Raw genomic sequence first — 22,030 nt, forward strand, 5'->3', positions numbered from 1 at the left:
TCATTGATGTGATAGGAGTAGATTATATAGAAAGTGTCCTTGAATTCACCAATGCTCAACTTGAGACTTCGGCCACTCCAAAGCTAGGAATTGGCATTTTGGAACTTGTGTACACTATCTCCTCTAGCTCGGTGATTATTGGCTTTCCCATCACTATCCATGTTTCATAAGACATTAGATTCTTTGTCGCTTCTAGCTCTATCATAGTTGAACATGTGATTTTGAGTCTTATTTCTCTACATATACTGAATTTGATTATCGTAGGAGACACTTGATCTTTTGTCGTATCCTTGTCCTTCTCTTGATGTGGAGTTTGTTGAACATTTAATGTCAAACTTGGAAACTCTTTTTCTTCATATGCTTTCATTTGAAATTTTTTTGGAGTCGGCTTCTTTGAAACAACTTTTGTAGATTCTTCAGGTATGCCAATGATGATATATTCTTGTGGTTGCTCTCCTTGGTGTTAACCTTGGTTGTGACACCCTTATGTCGTAGATAGAGGTGGTCATGGCCCCAATTTTGAACCATTCTGAGTTGAGATATAAATGATCGTCCCAAAATAACCTCAAATTTGTTGGCGTTTCCAAAGTCAACTATAGCAAAAACTCTATTCTGCAAGAGGATACAAAAAGTTGTTCTAGCATCCCTAAGGGTCTCTCTACATGTCCGTCTACTAGTTGCAGCTTCATACGCACTTTCCTGAGAGCTGGTCTTCCCCATTTCTCTTAGATTTTCTTCGTAGCAATGGCTATTCCGGCCTCACTATCAAGTATTCTTATCATTTTCATTCTCTTGCACTCTAGTGGTAAGGTGGTGTTCCCTTCTTCTCCTTGATTATAGTCACCCACCTTATTCACTGGTACCAACTTTAAATTTGGTCTCTCGGATTAAGTTCTACCCATGTTGTCGTCTGAGAGTTGGTCATATGAAGGGATTTTCAACTCCATTTTTTCCAGGTGTTTGTCCATTTGGGCCTATAGATGCGGTCTGATTTTTAGCAACTTCGAGAGAGTAATCTTGCATTGTATAGGAAAAGACATCAATTCGTGCAAGCTTTTGGTATCCATCATTTTTGGTGTGTCTTTCCATTGAGAAGGTGCCACTCTGAAGTCAAACTTTGTTTTGTGCTTCCCTATGAAAGATGTCTATAGAGAATGTGGTTTGCTCTCTTCATACGCGATAGATTCAACATCCCCGTATAGAGATCACATATCTCCAGGATAGAGCTCGTGATCCATGTTCATCTCAGGGATAGGTGCTAACTATAAAGTAGCACTACCATCTTTGTGGTTTTTGATAGTTTTACATAAGGATTGTGGCCATGGATTGTCCACTTCAGGAATTGATGACATCTCATTAGAGTTTGCCTCATCCGTAGTCTTCGCAACAACCCTCGTATCCAATGGATTTTCATTCCTTGATTTATGTGGCTCTACTGATTTGTTTTCCTTTAAAGCAATTGTATTGTTTTCCTTGAGCACTCTTGAATTTATCTTTGCAAACACATGCTTTACTTGCTCATGGGTTTTCAATGTTTCTAGCTACAATAGAGCTTGAGCTTTCTCTAAGAGCTAGTTGCACATTTTCATCCATTTTGTTTCAAATTTTGGATGCGGATATGTCAATGGTATTTGTTCTAAAGTTTGGTTTTTATTGAGCCTTGCTGCATAGACTTGTAACATAGCGTTTGTTCTAAAGTTTGGTTTTTATTGAGCCTTGCTGCATAGACTTGTAACATAGCGTTTAGTTGCTCGTTCACCTTTTCCATCAAAACCAAACCATGTGAGTCAGTCTTTGACTCTTCTGGTCCCTTTGCGTCTTTCTTGCTCTCTTGGTTGCATCTAAGTAGTTCTTTTTTTTTGGTTCAATTACGTTGAGTCCAAATATTTTTTTTCACTACAAGAGGCTATTCATATTAGCAACGTTCACACAATGACGCTCAAAAAATTTTTTCCCGGTGTCGCTATGAGCGTCGCAAATTTCTTTGTAAATTTATGATGCTCATAGCGACGCCGACTGGGCTAAAAAAATAACAGAGAGCGCCCAAAAACTCAGATCTCAGATCTGAGTTTTTCGGCGCCCTCAAGCAAGGAGAAGGTAATGCTCTCCCTCTCTCTCTCTCTCTCTCTCTCTCTCTCTCTCTTTCTTCTCCACACACACACACACACATACACACACGAGGAGAGGAAGGAGAGCCAGGTATGCTCCTTCCCTCTCCTCACTCTCATGTTCCCTTCCCCTCTTTATCTCTCCCTCTCTCTCTCTCACACACACACATACACACACACATAGTGTTTTTGAGAGAGAGAGAGAGAGAGAGAGAGAGAGAGAGAGAGAGAGAGAGTACAAACATAAACAAAAACGCACAGACACATACATAAACAAAGAATGCACACACGCATTGAGAGAGGAAAAGAGAGGGAGAGCATGCATAAACAAGAAACGCACACATTGAGAGAGGAAAAGAGAGAGAGAACATGCATAAACAAAAAACGCACACATTGAGAGAGGAAAAGAGAGAGAAAACATGCATAAACAAAAAAACGCACACACATTGAGAGACAAAGAGAGAGAAACTAATTTAACGTCGTAGGAAACTAATTAAAATTAAAAGACCTAAAGATTTACGTTTATTTATGCTAGATTTAGATTTACGTTATATTAGATTAGATTTAGGTCTCCATAGACTGCGATGCCTGCATGAAGCGGGTGAAGAAAGCCCTCAATGGAATATAGGGTATTGCTGCCTTCACTCATGGTGGGCTCCGTCGATCCAAAAGTACTGGTGAAATGTCTTCAGAAGATAGGGAAGAAGGTGGATCTTCAGGGCGGCAAGAGTCACTACATCCCCGACACAATGACCATCTAGACAACCTCTAGTCATTCAATAGCAACTTCAAAGTTAGTAACAAGAGCAAGAACGGTCTAAAGGGCCAATTGCTGTCGTCAGATGTGGATGGAGATGAGGCAGCGTCACCGTCGGAAGTTAACTCTCACATCTTTAGTGATGAGAACGCCAACTCTTGCCGAGTTATATGAAAAATTATGTGTTAAATCAGTTTTAAGGTTCATATAATCCCTGTTAGTTTAGTTCTTTGTTTTTAATATAACATAATTTACGTTAGATTTAGATTTATGTTATATTAGATTAGACTTAGGTTTATTTAGGTTTACCCACACACACACACACACACACACACACACACACACACACACACACACACACACAAGAAGAAGAGAGTTTTAATGTCGTAGGAAACTATTCCAAAAGACGTTAAAGATTAGGTTAGATGTAGACTTACGTTAAATTAGATTTAGGTTTATTTTTAGTTAGATTTACGTTTATTTAGATTTACGCTTATTTACGTTAGATCGAGTCCACGCAAGAATTACTTACGGTTTACGGTTTAGAGTTAGACGAACAGTGAAAAGATCTACTGTGAAAAGATGTTAAGATGCTGTGAAGTGCTACAGCTAGAGAAGAGGCAAAGGGGTTTTGACCACTACATGCAGTATCATGTAGACGTGGGTCTGTAGATTTCTTGTACCCACAAATATAGGTATTGACCAATAAAGACAAGATTATAACCCGGTGGTTCTGATCTCCGTGCACCTCTAGACCGAGGTGTGCGGGGATTGGACATGAATAGAGAATGTGAGGTAAAGAGAGAGAGAGAGAGAGAGAGAGAGAGAGAGAGAGAGAGAGAGAGAGAGAGAGAGAGAGAGAGAGAGAGAGATAAGACGAAGAATGCCAATAGAATATTAAATTTGTTGTCCAGGTTATAAGATTTTTATCCTCATTATGAGTAGTGACGAGGATGTGGGACCGTCCAACCGAAACACCTATCTCTCAACGAGGGTCTTATGTCCTTGTAATCAATGCAAGCATGCTGTGGGACGGACAAGACGTGTTTCTTTGCAGCACGTTCGCAAATTTGGCGAGTTCGATCCATCTATTATAGATCGGTTTGTTGCCAATTATAACTCGTCGGACTCTGACGCTGGCCAACAAGCAGCAATCTTGCAACGCAATAGACGTGTTCGCAGGCGCTTTGGTCAAGCAGCATATGTGAGGCCACAAGATGTAGCCTCTGACAGCTCGAGGGATGATCATGCAGAGCACATTCCCAACGAGGCAATGTTTGAGCCCGAGATTGATGAAATGATCGAGACGATCATGGATTCAGAAAGGCTTATCTATGATGATATGAAAAGTGAAGCCGATACGCCATTGTATAATGGAGCACGTATGTCTAGATTGAAAGCACTCCTGGTTCTTCTCAACATGCAGGCAAAGTTTGAATGGAGTGACACTAGCGTCACAACGCTTTTCAGGTGATCTATTACAATTAGTTTACTTTAATAAAACTCTAAATGTATAATGATCTGATAGATTTTTACACGACTGTATCGTATTTTTATGTTGTGTAGATTGCTTAAAGAGAACATACTACCAGCTGACAATGTGATGCCAGATTCCCGAGATGAAGCAAGAAAGATTTTGCGAAACTTGGGGATGGATTACAATTCTATCCACGCTTGTCCTAATGACTGCATTCTTTTCAGAGGGGAATACATAGACATGGAGAAGTGTCCGAAATGTGATTCCGAAAGATATCGAGTAGATCTCCACGGGACAAAAATTCCATAAAAGGTTTTGCGACATTTTCCTCTGCTTCCTTGCATCAAGCATTTCTTCGAATGTAAGTCCATGGCCGCCCTAGCATCATGGCATGAGGAGAATAAATCTTCGGATGGTGTGCTACGAATTCCTGCAGATTGCGCAGCCTGGAAACATATAGATGGAACATGGTTGGATTTTGCCAGGGAAGCTCGAAATTTGCGCTTAGGCCTGGCTATGGATGGCGTAAATCCATTTGGTCAAAGATCAACATCTTACATTGTATGGCCCGTTGTCATCGTCAACTACAACATTCCCCCGTGGTTGACTACGAAGAAGGGGCACCTATGGCTAAGCTTGATTGTGCCAGGGCAACATAAAGTGGGGAATATGGATGTGTATCTTCGTCCACTATTGGAAGAGCTACAACAATTGTGGATTGGCATAGAGGTGGTGGATATGAGCCGACACACAGGACGACAGATTGCTTTGATCAGAGGCATTCTAATGTGGACCATGCATGACTATCCCGGGCTAACAGAATGCTCAGGTGATCTATTGACACTCCTCACTCAGACACTGTAAATCTTGTTTTTTCCCATAGTTGATCTATTATCATGTGTATACATGCAGGGCTTCAAACAAGCGGATATAGAGCATGTGTCACATGTGGACCTAGACTGAATGCACGTAGGGCGCCCTCACTGAAGAAGCAAATCTACGAAGGTCATCAAGCGTATCTTCCAGAGAATCATGTGTTACGCGACGGCTTTTTGGGAAGAGAGCCACCAAGGATGTCTGCACAAGCATGGTTAGAGCAGAAGGAGATGTGCGATGACGGATTGCCTCCAGGGATGAAGAGACTATCTCTATGGTACGAGTTACCATACTGGCCTCGACTCATGATCAATCACTTGTTCGATCCAATGCACATATTCAAGAATGTGGATAATCTACTATGGGACCATCTGACCGATAAGAAAGATACTTTGGGAGCCAGAGTTGACCTTAGAAATGTGGATCGTATGGAGCAATATTGGCCGCAAACAGCGTCTGATGGATCGATAAAACTCCCTAAAGCACCATGGATTTTCACAGGAGCCCAAGAACGCAAAGTAAAAGAGACCATTCGATCTTTGCGGACCCCCACTGGCGTAATGCACTCGCTCCGAATGTGTTTTACTAAAGAAGGAAAGCTTACCGGTTTGAAGTTACACGATTGGCATAAAATGTGTCAGGTACGTTCATAGTGGACTTTAATATCATTGCATAAAATGTGGACTTTAATATCATTGCTGCACATACTTTACAGTTTATTTTACCGGTTACCATTGAGGGATGTTTGTCTCTCGACATCCGTAACACAATCTACAAGCTTGCAAAGCTGGTGCAATGGATCTCACAAAAGGAGATCAACGTAGACTCCATACCATTCGCCAAACTAAATGCTGCGGAGCTTGTGTGCATGTTTGAGAAATATTTTCCTACTACCATGCTAACCATTCAGGTGCATCTTCTTGTTCACATAGTTGATGAGGTGGAAATAGCTGGCACAGTTCATTCCAGATGGATGTTCTTCTTAGAACGTTTCATGAAAACGCTTAAGGGATATGTGCGTCAAAAGGCACGTCCGGAGGGTAGCATGGCAGAAGGTTGGTTGGTATCAGAGTCCCTAGTGTACATTGGAGAGTGGCTAGACGGATTTGATAAAGCCCAGGACACGCTATGGCGAACCATAGATGATGAGCGCATATCTGGGATTGTCATGTGCAATCTCGGTGTTGAGAAGAAGATGACGGAAGATCTAGAGGCTAAAATCAACCGATTTTGCATGCTTCACAATCCAGTGATGCAAAAGTGGATTTCACAACATGAGGATGCAAAGCAAGAGCGACAAAGGGCACGAATTGAGTGGAGACGGGGAAGACGACCACCGATGCACTATCCGACGGTTCTGGAGAGCCTACCAAACTTCATGAGCTTAAGATGGTTGCACAACCAATTGAAAAACGCACAACAATGCGGTGACGAAGTGACTGAGGAAGAGTGGGAGTACTCTCGGGGTTGCGCGACCAAGGTAAGTTTGCAATGTACGACTAGCTAGTGACTTTATTTCTAAACGTTTGAACGGCCACTCATAATCTTTGTTCGTTGTAGTATAAGTCATACACAGCAGCATGGTGTAAAGGTCGACATTTTAGGGTGGAACGAATCGACAAAAAGCGTTTTACTCAAGATTGTGGAATCATGGCAAAATTTGAACAGTCTAGTCGACGACGTTTCTCTGATGCAGATCCTGTGGTGGCGGAACTCACTTACTTCGGCACGCTGCAAGAGATTTTGAGGATCGATTACAGAGGATTTTTTGTCGACTTGTTCGACGTGCAATGGTTCAAGATAATCATGGAGGGTCGCAACGCTACTGTGCGTAGAGGAGAGTCTGGTTTTCTTGAGGTGGATTCTACTAAGAAATGGATTGACCTAAGAGACACTTTCGTACTACCCGAGCATTGTGAACAAGTAAATATGTAAATAGTTAACATCCCCCTTTTACAAGTTATGTGCTTGAAAGCTCTCATGTAAGTTATGTGGCTCTGGCAGGTAATATTTCATCCTACAAAGTCTACATCAAACTGGTGGTACGTCATAGAGGTAGCCCCTCGTAGTGCAAGGACGTATGAAGGCTACCATGTGCCAATCACAACGGCATCAATGGAGGAGATCAGAGAAGATGCTCAATCAGAAGCCGCTGCGGTGGTGCCATCCGTACCCCCATCGACACGTCGCTAGAGACCCCTGCCGGGACACCCAGGTTCACGCGTCACCGGCCAGAGGGCTTGCCTTACTCCGTCGACTTCAGCGGCGACATCATCATGGATGATGACGGCAGGAAGGTGATCTCGCGCATGCGTGGTCTTTGCTCTCAGCTGTCTAGACACTACATACTAAACAAATGGAGTGAAGTACCAAGTGATTTAAAAAACAGAGTCATCAGCATACTTCATGATGAGTTTCCCGTTCCAACACGGGATCAGCGCTTCAATGAAGACCTGATGAAGATTCGAATGCGCGAATACTGCAAACACAAGCGTTCCGAAGTGCAAAAAGCAATCAAGCATGGGTGGAACAGGCCAGATTGGCTGGCCAAAGAAGATTGGAAGAATGCGAAGAAAGCAGCGCGCGAGAATCCCGACAAGTGGAAGCAACAAAAGGATGCAGCCAGAGCGCGAGTAGAGGCAGGGAGCTCGCACCACTTGGGGAGCGGTGGATGGGCATCATTTGAGGCCTATTTTGTAAGTGTTTTCGCATTGCTCTTTATGTTCGATAGTTTAGGGTTTATGAGTTTTTTAATTCTAACATAATGAATTCTTTGTATGTTTTGACAGTGGTCGATGACAGGACGTGATCCCACACCGTACGAGCGCGAGTACGTAGGCAGGAAGGGCTTAAACGCCCTGATGGACATTCTCAGTTCTCGCGGCGGCATGGTTAGTATTAGGGTTTACTCTTTTCTATTTTTTGTATTGTTTTATAAATGTCGTTATATGTTTATACTTACTGAAAGCTGTCTTATTGTCTTTTTTTGCAGAATCCGACAGATACGCCGCTTGGACGCGATGAGACGTCTGACTAGACGACGTCAGTTTAGCCGTAGCTAGATAGCATTAGTTTAGGGTTTCTCATAGCTTATGTATCATGAGACGGATTTTATACGTCTTTTTGAACCATGTATATTATTACATTTGTCACCGCAGTTCATTTTGCCAATCAATTCTTTATGCCTATGATGTTGTACAATTGTCATTATTACATTTGCCAATCAATTCATTTTGCCTATGATGTGTACAATTGTCAATTTTACGCTTGTCAATTTTGCAAACAATGCGTCTTGTGGGTGATTATTTTGGGTCTATTATCTACCCTTGCACTTTTTTTAAAAAGTGAATCAAGTACAATATGGTTGATGGGTGGCAGGGCATTCAATGCCCTGTCACCAAAAAAAAAATTCTCTCGGGCGTCGCTATAACCGTCGCTATTTATGGCTCTGGAGCGTTGCTATAGACTTCTGTGTAAACGTCGCTATGACCGTCGCTATGAGCGTCTCTATATAGCGACGCTCTCGTAGCGACGCTATTAGCGACGGTTTTAGCGACGCCGGGGGTTATAAAAACCCAGTGTATTTCCGTCGCTAACAGCGTCACAAGAGCACACAACCTCTTGTAGTGTTTCTTCAGCTTCTTCGCTTTCATTTTGTCTCGTTTGGCTTTCCATGATTTTCTTCTAGTTCTCACCGCCAATAAATTTTCGATTTCTATTTGAGGTGGCAATATATTTTCCTCCTCAAGGGTTGTTTTTGGCAGCTTCTTGAGCTTAAACTTGAGTCATCACATGTACAGGAACCATTATTTCTATCTCAGGTCCGCTTGAAGAAGGCATCATCCCTACAACGTTCAATGTTTCTTTTCCCTTATTGTTTGGGTGTTTTAGACAGTCACGAACCAGGTGTGCAACAATGCATTCTAGACAATATTGAAATATCACCACGTTCTTTACCCAATGAGGACAATCTATTGGCCAGTGATTACCTCCACACTTGTAGCACGGTCCTACTTGTTGCGTAGTTGGTGGTATGGCCAATGGTTGTTCTTGCCTTGCAAAAATGGTCTTTGAACCATACTCTTGATTGGTTATGAACATGAGCGTGAATCGTCCATGGAGTATTGATTTTTTACGAGATTGTGACACATATGCTGGTTTAGTGTAGTTGACTACTACTCCACCATCATTTAGAAGAGGTGATTTTTGCCCTAGCCCACATTGCGATTTTGGTTGAGTGTTATACCATGGAGTGGGGTGATCCCCTTCCCATATGTCACATATTCTTGTGGACTATTGTCGTTCATTTAGGTTCTCTTTGTAGCATGTCTCATTGGTTTTGATGAATCTCATGTTTGGTTTGTTGATTAGAGGGTACCTCTTCTCTAGGTCTTCGTCGATTCTCACTCTCGAAGGTATCACAACGTTTCTTGTGGTTTGCATGTCTTTGAGTGGAGTAGAAAACCCTGGTGGTGGATAATTTGTGATGTTTAAATCTCACTCAATACTCTCAAGACAGTCTCTGACAAGCCCACTTTGGCTTAGTGCAACTTATCTCTTTTTGCCCTTGATTAGGTCTCTCAAAAGTCAGGTCTTTGTGGTCCTTTGGTCTTTGGAAACTAGTTATGGATACCCTAAAATTTTAGAATTAGGAAACTTGAAAAAATTCAACCCTAAAAGTCTAGGTGTGTCCTATTGCCTGCAAGCTTTCTTCCTGGCTTTATCTGGCTTAATTTTTTTGGTGAAGTGCACTTGAAACAACACTCAAAACAGTTTGAGGACTAGGACACAAGAACTTTGGCTTGTATCTTGGTCTCCAGAAGGTATTTTTTGTCCAAACTTGAGATTTGAAATGTACTCAAGTATGCCTACAAGCTTATTAAGTCAAATACCCCCAATATTTTATCAAATTTTGAGGTTGGGGGACATGGATCTCGATCCATGTTCAACCACCTTTGGTCTTGATCTCTTGGCAACTTGTTCCTCACTATGTTCACAAGCTAAATCTCAACTCTTTTTGAATTTGGAGTTGTTTTGATAGGTAAAATGACCAATATTAGTTCAGAACTGCTGTTTTCAGTCTGTCACCTGTTTTGATGTTTTTTGACCCAAATTTGCTCAATTTTTTTGAAAACTAGACTTGGGGAGACGTTTTCTTATGTATGCATACTGATCTGGAAAATTTGAGGTCAAGCTGTCACTATATATGGGGAAATGGATCACGATCCATTTTTGAAACCAAACTGATTTTTCTTGGTACCATCAGAATCAACATGACTAGTAGGTGCTATGGTATCATAAATTTTTGAATTTGGACCTTTGGATTAAAAATTAGGTCAATTTTGACACTTTGTCAGAATGCTTGATAGTTCTGGGCTTTTGGATTGGTTCTTGATATGCAACTTGAATTTTGAAAAGACCACTGGACTCCTTGCGATGTGCTCTAGCTATGGTACAAGTTTTCTCTCAGTCTATGACAGGGGAACATGGATCATGATCCATATACCCTTGTGTCAGAAGGTGATGAAACTTGACACACACCTTGCCCTTAGTCCCCTGATCCCTGCTATATGGTTTTTGTATGATTTGGACCTGATTAGGTCAAGCTAAAACCAATCCTTAGGTATGTTTGACTCTTTTGACCCTCTCTTTATACTTTTTTGACCAACCTCTTCCAGGAACTTTTGTTCACAATGGTCTATGCTACAGGCTAATATTTATTTTTTTCCAAAAATTCCCATGGGGGACATGGATCGCGATCCATGTTTGGTCACATATGGACTTGAGATTTGGTGAGCTGATAGAATATGATGTTTGTAGCCTGCTCATTAATTGTTTTTTGAATTTGAATTAGTTTTTCCCTACCAAAAGTGAATTCTACAGTCTGCTGTGATAGTTTTGCCAATTTATGTTTTTGGCTCTTTTGACCACTTTTTGTAACTTTTTTGCATATGGTTCTTTTGAGAAGTGTTTGTCTATGTCTCAACTAATCTTAATGGGAGACATGGATCTTGATCCATGTTCCATCAGATCTAGACACCAAATTTAGCATGCTGATTACTTGTAGTATCAGTAGTCTACTCCACCACTTATTTTTGGATTTGGATAAATTTTTGTCAATCAAAAGCAAGTATTTCTATCTGTCGTGCGATTTTTCACTAGTTTCTGTATTTTGGCTATTTTGAACAACTTTTTTTAAATTTTTTGCTAATATTCTTTTTGAAAAAGTTGTTTTAAATGATATCAGCTACCTACTGGTCAAATCTTAGCCTCAGATGGTCAAGGGGGACATGGATATGAAATTTGGTCAATTGTATGTCTATACTCAGTGGATATAATTTTCACTTATTTTTTAATTTCGTTCTTAAAGAGCTGAAAAGCCCTAAATTTTGATCAGTTTTCAAGGTTTTTTTTGCGTTTTTTGTCCAGTTTCTTGATTTGAGTGAGTTTTCAATGTCAATTTCTTACCAAAAGTGTATATTCAATAATCGAGAATCACACTGGACCCAATGGTATCAGTTTCTATTCAAAAATTCAAAGGGAGATGGATTGCGATCCATGTTCCTCTACCAAACAACATGAAAAAGATCAAGAAGTGAACCTCACAAGAAAACACACCAGCTCAACAAGAAAACCACCACTGAATGATAAAAAAAATCTGTCTATGTTCTTTCTCACCAATCTAGGTCATCACACCATTTTGGCACTCAAACAAAGTCGAAATGCAACGAAACTTTAGGAGGAGGTCTAAGACACCTAGGGGTACTATCCTACCAAGCCTGGTGTCAATCCGACAAGGTACAAAAATCACGGTCTATCATGAAAAAGGTCCTGAGAACTGCAAAAAAACTATCCAAAAAGCTCGCCCTATGTTTTATGAACACTCTCCTATGGTCAAAACATCAAAAAATAGTGATTTAAGCACTCAAATATGAAAATTAGTCTCATCACTAACGTGTAGTCATGAACCTCAACAAAACTAACAATGCTTGCACTTGAATGAAAGAGCAAAGAGAGAGGACACAATGCAAGTTTGAAAATTGAAAATGAATTACCCAATCGTTAGCTGCGATGATTACAAGTTGGAGCTTCATAGTCGCTTGAGTGTACGTGCAATAGAGCTCTTTCTTCTTTTCAAAAGATAAGCCTCCTTTCACACTAAGATTATGACCTTTATGCCTAGGGCTTTCTAGATGGCCAGTGGATGGCTCACATGGACCTTTATAAAAATCATGACAGAATTATAACGCAGGGAATCGACTTGCTATCCTCGAATTAGGATTTACACAGAGTATCACTACACTAGCTCGGAAAAATAATAGAGTACAAATGTGGTGTCCGACTAACTGTCCGGCCAGGTGGATGCTTGTTCAACCAATCCGCTAACATACACATTTGGAGCTATTTTGAACAGATACCCTCCTCAATGGGTTGTTTTGGGGTGCCCGTAGTAGGCAGCATTACACAAGATGGTGATATGGGTAGAAGAATTCACGATGATATTGTTAGTCACGGGTTGTTGAAACAAAACTTGATGCTTGGAAATTCCTTGATTGATATGTATGCCAAATGTGGTGCACTTTGTAAAGCAAAAAAAGTGTTTGAGGAGCTTTCTATGTGGGATGTCGTCTCATGGAATGCATTGATTGTTGTATATGCCCACTTGGGCAGGGCCAAGAAACTCTGGGTTATTTTGGTAGATTCAAAGTGAGGGTGTCTCTCTAGATGCAAACACATACACTTGCATGTTGAAGGCAAGGGTCAAGGCCATGAAGCTCTGGGCAGTCTTTCACCCAATCGATCATATTTTTTAGAGCAGAGGCGGTCGCATGGAGGAGGCCGAGACCCAATGCACATGTGGTGGGGCGCATCGCCCTTTTGAGGGCTATTTTCCAGCAACGCCCAGCATGGGCTCCGTCTGGCCTCGAGTTGACCCTAGAGAGGCCGCCAATTGTGTATTATGAAGCAGGTTTGTAGGGGCCATGTAGCAGTTCCATGCACTCTCTCAAAACACCAATAGTTTTGTGAATATAGAGCAATGCCAGCAAACATGGAGGGGAAGAGAATAAGTCGTTCTTTTTTTAGCTCACTTTAAGGTTGTGCTAGTGTTCTAGCCCCTCTACTCAGTGGGATAGCCCCTCTACTGTGTGTGTGTGTGTGTGTGTGTGTGTGTGTGAGAGAGAGAGAGAGAGAGAGAGAGAGAGAGAGAGAGAGAGAGAGAGAGAGAGAGAGAGAGCGAATGAACTACAAAGACTTCTCTATCTTCTTGCATGCTTTCCCGAGGAGGAATTTCACCATATCTCAAGCAAGTAGCTATGGCGGAAGATCAACATGATGAAGTTCTGATGCTGGGAGTGGGTGAGCTTGCCCCTTTTGATAGAAGAAAAAGATGAAAGTGGTAATTCAAGATTCTAGAAGCCGAGAATGCAGATAGTGTTGTACAGAAATTCAAGGGTCTCTCATTGGCAGAAGGTATGGACTCAACTTTTGTAGGCAAGAAAAAGAAACCGGTTAAGAATGATGCTCAAGATGATGAGAATGGAGATACCCTTCGCGATACCAATGGCAGAGAGGCGGCTGATGATTCCGTAGCACCAATCAAGGATGGATTTTTTGCACATGCTAAGAAGAGGAAGGTTGGAATGTGAGATGGGGGTTGTGCTTACCAATTAGCAGGCATTGGAGTTATCTGAGTCTAGAGTTGACTATCTACTAACATAATATGGCGGAGGGAGTGACCCTTTACACATGTCACGTTTTGCAAGAAGAAGGCTATAAGCCGAAAGTGTGGGAGCGAAAAAGAGAGAGAGAGCTCAGAGGGGAGGCGAAGGAGAGAGAGAGGCCACCAAAGGAGGCCGGCAGTACTCGTGTTCTCTAAATCTGGTGACATTGCATGTAGCTCCTCTCTGTTGGTTTACTGAATGGCCCAGCCAGACAAGTGCGCTCGCACGCGCGGCGAGAGAGAGAGAGAGAGAGAGAGAGAGAGAGAGAGAGAGAGAGAGAGAGAGAGAGAGAGAGAGAGAGAGAGAGAGAGAGAGAGAGAGAGAGAGAGAGAGAGAGTTTATGGCCGCAACCAAATAGGAGCCCTTGCTTTTCCATTTCCAACTAGGCCTCTCTACAGTTTTCAGCATCGCCAATGCGGATAAAGAAAATGTCGTGCTTGGCACTGCCTTGGTCGATAAGTATGCTAGATATGGTACACTTCATAAAGCACAATAAGTGCTTTAGGAGCTTTCTGTTCGGGATGTCGTTTCTTGGAATGCACTGATTGCGAAATATGCCCAACTTGGGTAGATAAGATCTGGGCTCTTTTTGGCAGATGCGAAGCGAGGGCGTCTCGTTAGATGTAATCACATACCTTGCATCTTGAAGGCAAGGGTCCGGGTCAAGAAGCTTTGGGCTGTTTTCAGGAGATGCAGAGAGAGGGATTGCATGTGGAGAGACACCCTCACTTTGCATCCACCAAGATCAACATCAGCTAAGAACGAAGCATTTATACGTTTGTATAACAAAAATTGTACGTATAATTTGGTATTATATGTTGTATACCTATATTAGACACGTATCTCCGAATAAAACATATTTTGATCAAAATATAATTTGCTTTATAAAAAAAGGCATCGCGACAGATCGAACGAACTGTCGTGACAGTGACATCCAAGATAGAGAGAGAGAGAGAGAGAGAGAGAGAGAGAGAGAGAGAGAGAGAGAGAGAGAGAGAGAGAGAGAGGGAGCAAGTAGTCAGGTAATCACTTTTACTTCTTTTTATGTTTTTTTCTCTATCATTGTATTTGCTAGCTCTGTTGTTGTGGAGCTTTGCTCGCATTGCAGTATTAGTTTGCAGGTTAGTGCGCTCTCTTTGACTGTGTTGACCCTTGTGTCACACTACAAAGAGAGAGAGAGTTTAGACACCCACCCTTGGTTGCACTACAAGAGGCTATTCATATTAGCGATGCTCACACAGCGACGCTCCAAAAAAAATTTCCCGGCGTCGTTATGAGCGTCGCAAATTTCTTTGTAAATTTGCGACGCTCATAGCGACGCCGACTGGGCTAAAAAAATAACAGAGAGCGCCCAAAAACTCAGATCTCAGATCTGAGTTTTTCGGCGCCCTCAAGCAAGGAGCAGGTAACGCTCTCCCTCTCTCTCTCTCTCTCTCTCTCTCTCTCTCTTTCTTCTCCACACACACACACACACACACACACACACACACGAGGAGAGGAAGGAGAGCCAGGTATGCTCCTTCCCACTCCTCACTCTCATGTTCCCTTCCCCTCTTTCTCTCTCCCTCTCTCTCTCTCTCACACACACACATACACACACACATAGTGTTTTTGAGAGAGAGAGAGAGAGAGAGAGAGAGAGAGAGAGAGAGAGAGAGAGTACAAACATAAACAAAAATGCACACACACATACATAAACAAAGAATGCACACACACATTGAGAGAGGAAAAGAGAGAGAGAGCATGCATAAGCAAAAAACGCACACATTGAGAGAGGAAAAGAGAGAGAGAACATGCATAAACAAAAAAGCACACATTGAGAGAGGAAAAGAGAGAGAAAACATGCATAAACAAAAAAACGCACACACATTGAGAGAGAAAGAGAGAGAAACTAATTTAACGTCGTAGGAAACTAATGAAAATTAAAAGACCTAAAGATCTAGCCGACGAGGAGTTGAACTTAAGACCTATTATTCAAGAGGGAAATGGCATAACCAATCTATCATACTTGGCATGGGTGATAGAAAGGTTATACCATTTATCTCTTTTTATTGGCACACACATCCACACATGCGCACACACACAAGAAGAAGAGAGTTATAACGTCGTAGGAAACTATCCTAAAAGACGTTAAAGATTAGGTTAGATGTAGACTTACGTTAAATTAGATTTAGGTTTATTTAAGTTAAATTAGATTAGATTTAGGTTTATTTTTAATTAGATTTATGTTTATTTACACTAGATTTAGATTTACGTTATATTAGATTAGATTTAGGTCTCCATAGACTGCGATGCCTGCATGAAGAGGGTGAAGAAAGCCCTCAATGGAATATAGGGTATTGCTGCCTTCACTCATGGTGGGCTCCGTCGATCCAAAAGTACTGGTGAAATGTCTTCAGAAGATAGGGAAGAAGGTGGATCTTCAGGGTGGCAAGAGTCACTACATCCCCGACACAATGACCATCTAGACAACCTCTAGTCATTCAACAGCAACTTCAAAGTTAGTAACAAGAGCAAGAACGGTCTAAAGGGCCAATTGCTGTCGTCAGATGTGGTTGGAGATGAGGCAGTGTCACCGCCGAAAGTTAACTCTCACATCTTTAGTGATGAGAATGCCAACTCTTGCCGAGTTATGTGAAAAATTATGTGTTAAATCAGTTTTAAGGTTCTTATAATCCCTGTTAGTTTAGTTCTTTGTTTTTAATATAACATAATTTACGTTAGATTTAGATTTATGTTATATTAGATTAGACTTAGGTTTATTTAGGTTTATCCACACACACACACACACACACACACACACACACAAGAAGAAGAGAGTTTTAACGTCGTAGGAAACTATCCCAAAAGACGTTAAAGATTAGGTTAGATGTAGACTTACGTTAAATTAGATTTAGGTTTATTTTTAGTTAGATTTACGTTTATTTAGATTTACGCTTATTTACGTTAGATCGAGTCCACGCAAGAATTACTTACGGTTTAGGGTTTAGAGTTAGATGAACAGTGAAAAGATCTACTGTGAAAAGATGTTAAGATGCTGTGAAGTGCTACAGCTAGAGAAGAGGCAAAGGGGTTTTGTCCACTACATGCAGTATCATGTAGACGTGGGTCTGTAGATTTCTTGTACCCACAAATATAGGTATTGACCAATAAAGACGAGATTATAACCGTGGGTGCATGCAGAGGAGCTACAAAATGAAACAGAGGATATGTGTTTAAACGAAGAGCTCTATATAGATATAGGAAGCTATGCTGAGTTATGCGAGGATGAGAGAGAGATCTCTTAAAGCCACAAATATTGTATTTGAATAATTTTGCTCCGTGTTGTAAAAGCTCTGGCTCTCTAAATACCTTCCATGGTGTATAACGCTCTTTTCTACTCGCGCTCACATCTTTTGATTGAAAATTATGAGTTTTCGACTTGCCTCTTCTATCACTCAATTCATTGCGTCATTGTATTTATATGCGTCATTACGTCATTCAATATTAAGTTTAAATATTTGTGTGTTTAATGCAGGTATGGATGATGAGGAGTTTCTTTCTTCTTTGTCACCGCAGCAGAGACAGTGGTACATGGAGCGTCATCGCTCTGGCGCATCATCGCGCGTTCCTACTCCATCCGCATCTCCCTCTATTTCGGAGCATTCGGCGCATTCCGAAGCTTCGGCGTCGACGAGACGAGCTTCACACTCGTTTAGACACCGGCGCTCTAGTGGTGGCGGTGGCGGTTGTTGTGGGGATTCCGCCACCGATGCTTCCACACCGCCTCGTGTTCGACGAGGCTCTTTATCCTCCCCTTCTTTGCCCGCCCCCACACCAGCCACAGCATCGCCATCTACGCCAGGTTTTGCACGGTTGACTGTTCCTAGCAGCTACACACCTATACCTACTCCGCCAGGAGCCACCCCACTCGACACTCCTCTCTTCGGGGCCCAGACGCCGGTGGAGACACCTGACGTCCGTACCCCCATCGACACGCCGCTAGAGACCCCTGCGGGACACCCAGGTTCACGCGTCACCGGCCAGAGGGCTTGCCTTACTTCGTCGACTTCAGCGGCGGCATCATCATGGATGATGACGGCAAGAAGGTGATCTCGCGCATGGGTGGTCTTTGTTCTCAGCTGTTTAGACACTACATACTAAACAAATGGAGTGAAGTACAAAGTGATTTAAAAAACAGAGTTATCAGCATACTTCATGATGAGTTTCCCGTTCCAACACGGGATCAACGCTTCAATGAAGACCTGATGAAGATTCGAATGCGCGAATACTGCAAACACAAGCGTTTCGAAGTGCAAAAAGCAATCAAGCATGGGTGGAACAGGCCAGATTGGCTGGCCAAAGAAGATTGGAAGAATGCGAAGAAAGCAGCACGCGAGAATCCCGACAAGTGGAAGCAACAAAAGGATGCAGCCAGAGCGCGAGTAGAGGCAGGGAGCTCGCACCACTTGGGGAGCGGTGGATGGGCATCATTTGAGGCCGATTTTGTAAGTGTTTTCGCATTGCTCTTTATGTTCGATAGTTTAGGGTTTATGAGTTTTTTAATTCTAACATAATGAATTCTTTGTATGTTTTGACAGTGGTCGATGACAGGACGTGATCCCACACCGTACGAGCGTGAGTACGCAGGCAAGAAGGGCTTAAACGCCCTGATGGACATTCTCAGTTCTCGCGGCGGCATGATTAGTATTAGGGTTTACTCTTTTCTATTTTTTGTATTGTTTAATAAATGTCGTTATATGTTTATACTTACTGAAAGCTCTCTTATTGTCTTTTTTTGCAGAATCCGACAGATACGCCGCTTGGACGCGATGAGACGTCTGACTAGACGACGTCAGTTTAGCCGTAGCTAGATAGCATTAGTTTAGGGTTTCTCATAGCTTATGTATCATGAGACGGATTTTATATGTCTTTTTGAACCATGTATATTATTACATTTGTCACCGTAGTTCATTTTGCCAATCAATTCTTTATGCCTATGATGTTGTACAATTGTCATTATTACATTTGCCAATCAATTCATTTTGCCTATGATGTGTACAATTGTCAATTTTACGCTTGTCAATTTTGCAAACAATGCGTCTTGTGGGTGACTATTTTGGGTCTATTATCTACCCTTGCACTTTTTTTAAAAAGTGAATCAAGTACAATATGGTTGATGGGTGGCAGGGCATTCAATGTCCTGTCACCAATTTTTTTTTCTCTCGAGCGTCGCTATAACCGTCGCTATTTATGGCTCTGTAGCGTTGCTATGAGCGTCACTATAGACTTCTGTGTAAACGTCGCTATAACCGTCGCTATAAGCGTCTCTATATAGCGACGCTTATAGCGACGCATATAGCGACGGTCATAGCGACGGTTATAGCGACGCTATTAGCGACGGTTTTAGCGACGCCGAGGGTTATAAAAACCCAGTGTATTTCCGTCGCTAATAGCGTCACAAGAGCACACAACCTCTTGTAGTGTTGTGTTGATCCTTGTGACACACTACAAGGGGGGTTTAGACGTTAGACGCTTCGTCCTTGACTGCTGTTGACGTCCGTGTTGCACTGTAGAGAGTAGCTTAGGATGTGCAATTAGATTTCTCATCTCTAGTTGTTTCTGACCATTGAGTCGCATTGTAGGGAGGGATTAGCTATCGTACATCCTTTCTTCTTGGTTGTTATTACCACTATGTCGCACTGCAGGAAGATTGGGTTTAATAGATTCTTCGTCTTTGTCTGTTGCTCACCACCGTGTCGCACTGCAGGGAGGGTTATGTCAAATTTATATCTATTCTAGATCTATATTAATTTTATTTGCTTCATGTATTTTTAGGCTTCAGTCATGGTAGAGACAAAGTTAACACGTCAGCATCGCAAAATCATTTGTGATGCTCTACTTTTACCTCTCTATGGAGCTTTAGACGATCACTTTGGTCAAGAATTTGACCCACTGTAGGCAAAGTTCAATGATTTTGTGATGAACTTGTGGAGTAGTGCTGACTAAAACTTTGCAGTGCATTCCCTGTTTCATTTGACCCAACTCTGCACACTAATGGAGGAATACACAACACAATAAAGCAATTATTCGGTCAAGTCACTAGAAGCTTTGAGAGTATGGTTCATCCAAAAGTCAAAGCCAAACCTCAAATCAAAGAGCGAATGCAGCTTGTGGCACAACTACATTCAGAATTGAAGAGCAAGGATAAGGTCAAAGGCTCTTCTAAACGTCCTAGGACATAAGAGGATGTGCCTCCTTCTTCAGGTGCCGAGCCCTTAGCTATACACCTGGATGATACTACATGTCCTCCTGTCCTACACTTGGGGATCATTCTATCTTTCACTTGCAAGTACCCCAAGAAGATGAAGGATGTTCTCCAAATGTGAAACAAGTTTTGATGGCCCATCTCTCTTCAAAGATCCTATCTATGCGGCAATATATCTACAAGGACCAGATAGGAAGCAAGTCGACTTTACAAACAGTGCTAGAGGAAGCAATTGCTACTACTGTTCAACACTGTGGCATGATATTGCTCTGTGATCTTGTTCGTTAGAGCAAAAGGCCCATGTTCATCTTCAAGATTTGGAATGGAGGTCACCTTGAGCAGTGGATTCAGGCATGTCATCATGATGGAAGCAAGCTTGCAATCAAAGAGTTTCAACACACATCTGGAACTGTACAACAATTCATAGACAACATTTTGTAAATCTGCAACACTCTTCTGTAGACAATGAAATTCGTGCATAGACATGATTTCATTCACAACAATCTACACACTAAAAACATTCTACTACATTTGGGCGAGCGAGGAGTGTATGCTAGGATTGCAGACTGGGGTTAAAGTTAAATCTCAAGATTTGTAACTAAAACCTCTTTTTGATATGTAAATATCTATTTGTTGGAACAAATGAACATGTCGGATGTTGTTGCAATTGTATAAGTTTTATTCTCTCTCCCTCCCTCTTTTTGACAATGATAGAAAGAAGATGGAGAGAAAGAGAGATAATGTGTGTGTGTGTGTGTGTGAGATAGAGAGAGAGAGAGAGAGAGAGAGAGAGAGAGAGAGAGAGAGAGAGAGAGAGAGAGAGAGAGAGAGATTGTGAAGCAAAATTAATTAAGAATATAGTACAAACTTTATAGCTCATCCGGTCCCTCAATCATAGGTACCATGTCATCAATTTCTTTGACACTTGAACATTCCGAATCAATATCTTCCGGGTTCCATTCCATTTCATCATCGAAATTGAGAGTCCTAGAAGTAAATAATCGCGATTATTTACATCCGTCCCAAATTTGAGATTTTTTGCACAATTGAGTATACCACATGGTTAAGCACATCAAGTAGACTACTCATTTCAAGTTTGGTGAAATTTGGATCACAAAGGTGAGACCTAAGTCAGATTTGTCTGTGAACACTAAACAGTTGATAATTGTTTGAGCCGAGATCATCACAATTCTAGCCCAAATCTGGAAGGTCTTGCCACAATTTAGTCAAGAAGCTAGAAGTGATTGTTCATGCAAAAAATTGGCTAGTGCAAGTAGTTGCACTACAAATTGGGCTTCCAGTTGGACGAATAGGGACACAAATCAAGGTGGATTGCAAATTACACTATCCAAAGCCCATATTTTCATCATTGCAAAGGATGATATCAATTTTGACACTTTCGAGCTAGAGTTAATCAACTCATGTGAGTCTAAGAGCAATCAACTGCCAAAAGTACTTTGGCAAAAGCAGTCTGATCAAACTCGAGCAAGAGTAATTCTGCTAATCAATAACATGATCTGCTGAGAGATAGTTCTTAGAGACCAAGAAAACATGGAGTCAAGTCGAGCCAAGAGTTCAAATGCACGAGAATCAACATAGAGGATTTTACAGCTATATGGCTACAATGGAGATAAGGTTTTGTATACAGATTCAAAAGGCCATAGGTATCTTATGAGTGGAAAAAGAAACACAGGAGTTACGATTAGAGTAAAGCAAGATTCAGAAAACTCCTACATGTTCACACACTTCAGTGGAGCTAGGTATTGCAAGCTCAAAGACGAGGTGCAGATAGAAGTGAAAACGATGGATCCAAGTGGTTATCTAGAAACCTGCACAAGCTCA

The 22,030-nt window shown here is 41.7% G+C and overlaps 1 long non-coding RNA gene across 1 annotated transcript; it reads left to right on the forward strand.

Moving 5' to 3' along the window:
• The first annotated feature begins 7,659 nt into the window (after positions 1-7,659).
• Positions 7,660-8,404, forward strand: LOC147419454 (uncharacterized). The gene is made up of 2 exons (XR_015187202.1): positions 7,660-8,109; positions 8,221-8,404. It is a non-coding gene; the product is annotated as an uncharacterized LOC147419454 (long non-coding RNA).
• The last annotated feature ends 13,626 nt before the right edge of the window (positions 8,405-22,030 follow it).

Source organism: Adiantum capillus-veneris, chromosome 29, assembly GCF_014529385.1.
Source record: "Adiantum capillus-veneris isolate H3 chromosome 29, ASM1452938v2, whole genome shotgun sequence".
Taxonomy (NCBI): domain Eukaryota; kingdom Viridiplantae; phylum Streptophyta; class Polypodiopsida; order Polypodiales; family Pteridaceae; genus Adiantum; species Adiantum capillus-veneris.